This window comes from Cebus imitator, unplaced genomic scaffold (genome assembly GCF_001604975.1).
Source record: "Cebus imitator isolate Cc_AM_T3 unplaced genomic scaffold, Cebus_imitator-1.0 Scaffold349, whole genome shotgun sequence".
NCBI classification, from domain to species: domain Eukaryota; kingdom Metazoa; phylum Chordata; class Mammalia; order Primates; family Cebidae; genus Cebus; species Cebus imitator.
In genome coordinates this window covers 986,310-990,569 of record NW_016107664.1, presented here as the reverse complement: position 1 = coordinate 990,569, position 4,260 = coordinate 986,310, and the positions used below count along the sequence as shown (strand labels likewise).

At 41.0% G+C, this 4,260-nt stretch overlaps 1 pseudogene; it reads right to left on the bottom strand.

Annotated features, from left to right (window-relative positions):
• Window positions 1–1,125: 1,125 nt before the first annotated feature.
• Window positions 1,126–1,773, bottom strand: LOC108287629 (annotated as a pseudogene).
• Window positions 1,774–4,260: the final 2,487 nt, after the last annotated feature.

Sequence of the window (4,260 nt, the reverse complement as noted above, 5' to 3'; positions counted from 1 at the left end):
TTAGATACCGCTTGAAGCTTTATCTGACATCCCCCATCACTACCATCATTAAGGTTGGAGTAAATGCTCCTTCTTTGTGTTTCTGGTGAATAGCATCCTTCTCCATCATGCCTGTGTTTCAATTATCTCTTTCCTTGTTTGTATCTTCCAATAGACTGTGGGTTCCAAGACAGTAGAAACAGTGTCTATTACTCACCATCATATTCTTTGTCACCATTATATTCTAAGAATATGGTGATTACACCACCATATTCTTAAGCTCTACCACAATATACAGCAGGTGTTTAATGAATATTAGGAGAACTTATGAATGAATTGATTGATTTTAATTATCCAAATATTTCCATGAAATACTTTTATGGGTAGTAAATGGCTACTTTAACAATCTTAAGGGAAAAATGAATTTATTAGAAGGGCATTATCAAGGGCTAACAAACTCACAGGAATCTATAATACTAGGCTTGAAAAATGGATAGAGACCCAGGTGGCTCCAGACAGCCAAGAAACTACAAAGATTTTAGCAATAGCCTGGGAAGGATACAGCCACCTTTGTTGCAGGGCACTTTTAGTATTCATTCTCAGTGCTCTTGGAGATAATCTCCCTACTGCTGTGAATTAAATATCAACTCCCCTTTGTCTTTCTGTCATTTGGTCAAGCATCAGTGTTCTGGAAAAAAGATCATTGGCTAAGCCTAGATCACATGCCCATGCATAGTCTACTGGAGGTGGGGGGAGGGAGGTGCCTGGGGATAGGTTCTCTAATGCCTCCAGAGTAGGAAGAAGAGCATTACCAAGACAGTGGGAAATTCCCTCACATAAGAAGGAAAAGGGTTGGACATAGTGCAGCTAAGAAAGTACAGCTGTTCGTTACAGCTGTCTAGAACTAAAGCAAAATATGTGTCCCCACACAGAAGCAGTTTGTTTTGGTACCATGCGCATATTCAGGGCTTCTAGAATGGCTCAAACAATAATAAAAAACACACTGTAATGTTTTTGGAGATGCTCTTAAAGAAGCATAGTTTTCATTCTGTCATCAAAAGGAATACTCAGTAATTCACATACAGTGATAAATATCTACACTTAACTTAATGAAATATTGGGTTAAAGATAAATTACAAAATAGACTTTTTTTTTTTTTCACCAGTTGTTAAATGACCTTTATTGAAATATTTTCCTTTGTGCTTCTTAACTATTTGGGCATTCCACAGCACCACTGTTGATGTCATCTATGACGTCGTGAGGGTGGTGGCCATCAACATTACAGCCCACAGACTGGGCAGTCCCCAGGATCTCTTTAATAGTTCCAGAGAGTTCTCTGGCTAAAGATCAGTGCCGCATCTGTCGAGCAATGTTGACAATCTCATTGAAAGTGATATTCCCGCTGTGTTTAATGTTTTTCTGTTTCTTTCCGTCTCTTGGTGGTTCCTTAAGGGCTTTGGTGATCAGGGCAGAGGCAGAAGGCACCACCTCAATCTGGGCCTGCCTGTTCTGAACGGTCAGTTTCACCGTGATCCTCAGGCCCTTCCGGTCACCCGTTGCCTTGGCAATGTCATCACCAACTGTTTTTGGAGACAGACCGAGGGGGCCGATCTTGAGGGCAAGCACAGAAGTGGCACCGACTTCACCCCCAGTGCACCTCAGGCATACGACTTTGGTCTCGTTGGGGTCGAACTTCGGCGGCATGGTGGAGGCGGCTGGTGTCGGATAAACCCGGATTCGGGACGACCGAAGAAAGTTGCACCTTGGCCTCCTCCGAGCCGAAAGCCGAAAGCCGAACGCCGAAAGCCAAAATAGACTTTAAAGTATCAACTGAAAAGAAGTTAAGATACTTTCGGTTACATTACGGAAAAGTTATTTAGTGCTCCAATCTCAATTATAGCACACCATTTCATCTTTTTGTGGAAATGGCCCAGAGCCTAGAAACTCAAGGGACTTTGAGAATCACTCAACAAATTTTTAAATGTTTATATTAACTTTGAGAAAACTTTCTTACAATTAATATTTAATGAAAATCTAATGAGAATTCAGGCTTGTAAAAACAAAATTAAGGATTTTTTTCAGGTGTGGAAGAAATGAACCATATAAGAAAAAAAAAATACCCAATGTAAACCTGAAAAACCAGGAATGAAAAAGAAGTATTCATTCACATAAAGACCTGCACATAAATGTTTATAGCCGCTTTATTCATAAGTGTCGACATTTGGAAACCACCAAGATGTTCTTCAAAAAAGTGATAACCTGTAGCACATCCATGGAATGAAGTATTATTCAGTGATAAAAAGAACTGAGTTATCAAGCCACAAAAAGATATGGAGGGCCAGACACAGTGGCTCATGTCTGTAATATCAGCACTTTGGGAGGCTGAGGCAGGTGGATCACTTGAGGCAGGGAGTTCAAGATCAGACTGGCCAACATGGTGAAACCCCATCCCTACTAAAAATACAGAAAACAAAAAAAGGTGGAGGAAACTCATGTGCATATTGCTAAGTGAAAGAAGCCAATTTGAAAAGTCTACATATTCGGCGATTACAATGATACAACATTCTGGAAAAGGCAAAACCATGGAGGCAGTAAAAAGATCAGAGATTGCAGAGATTCAGGGAGGAAGGAAGAAAGGGAGGGTGAATGGATGGGCAGAGAAAGAGATATGTTTAAGGAAGCAAAACTATTCCATATGATACTGTGAAGGTAGACACATGCTACCATACCCACTGCCAACACCCATAGAATGTAAAACACAAAGAATGAACCCTAATGTAAACTATGGACTTTAGTTACCGTGCATCAATATCGGCTCCTCAATCAGTTGTGCCAAATGTAGCATACTCATGCAAGATAGCTATAGGAGAAACTGGGGGTGGGGTGGGGAGGGTGCGTAGGAATGCAACACTTTCCATTTATTTTTCTTTAAAACTAAAACTGCTTTTAAAAGTATGTTAATTTAAAATAAAAAGAGGAGTATCTACAAATGTAATTATTTTTTATTTTTTTATTTTTTTGAGACAGAGTCTCGCTCTGTCACCCAGGCTGGAGTGCAATGGCAAGATCTCGGCTCACTGCAACCTCCGCCTCCTGGGTTCAAGCGATTCTCCTGCCTCAGCCTCCTGAGTAGCTGGGATTACAGGCGTATGCCACCACACCCGGCTAATTTTTGTATTTTCAAGTAGAGACAGGGTTTTGCCACGTTGGCCAGGCTGGTCTCAAACTCCTGACCTCAGGTGATCCACCCGCCTTGGCCTCCCAAAGTGCAGGATTACAGATATGAGCCACTGCACCTAGCCTACAAATGTAATTTAAAAATACTAGAAACTTCTTGGTTATGCTTACCATATGTGGTATCTGTGATTGGTATTTTCTTCACAAGCAGCAGATGAAAGACTTGCTGTGGAATAAAAATGAAGTAGATGAATATAGACACACGAGTAATATTTACTAACTATATTAGCCAGCCTTTCAGATGGCCTCCAATGGTCCTTATCCCTTTTTATTGTTCTTTTAAGCCCCTAGAGCGTGAAGCATTTGTTACACTGCAATAGGTAACTGATAACCAATATACTGCTTTTTAGTTAGGATTAAGTCAATGAATGCACATCAATAAATAAAGATGTTGAGAACAAGTTAATGACTTTAAATTTGCAGGGAGTTAGAGAGGTTCTGGACTTGGATACTGAAAGTATTACAGAGAGAAAGAGGGAGAAGTGAGGCCAAAACAGAATAGTTTAAAGGTGCACAGGCAACAGACTGAATCTGACCCGTACCCTGAAGCACTGAATAGTGTGCAGCCAAGGTGGATGGTGGTGAAGGTTGAAAATGGCAGGTGTCTTAGTCATTCAGGCTGCTATGACAAAATGTCATACAGTGGGTAGCTTATAAACCACAGAAATGTATTTCTTACAGTCCTGGAGCCTGGGACGTCCAAGATCAAGGCACCAGCAGTTGCAGTGTCTGGTGAGAGCCGGCATTTATTCAAAGACATTGTCTTCTCATTATGTCTTCACATGGCAAAAGGGGAAAAGGAGGTCTGTGGGGTCTTTTTATAAGAAGACTAATCCCATTCATGAGGGGTCAACGCTCATGACCTAATCACCTCCCAAACCCAGGCACAACCACACTGGAGATTAGGTTTCAACATATAAATTTCGGGAGGACGCAAATACTTAGTATACACCAGCAGGAGAATTACTCTTAAAAGAACTGCCTAGAGAGAACCAGGGATACCAGGGAAGAGTTGAAATAACAGAGGAAAACTCACCATTCTGA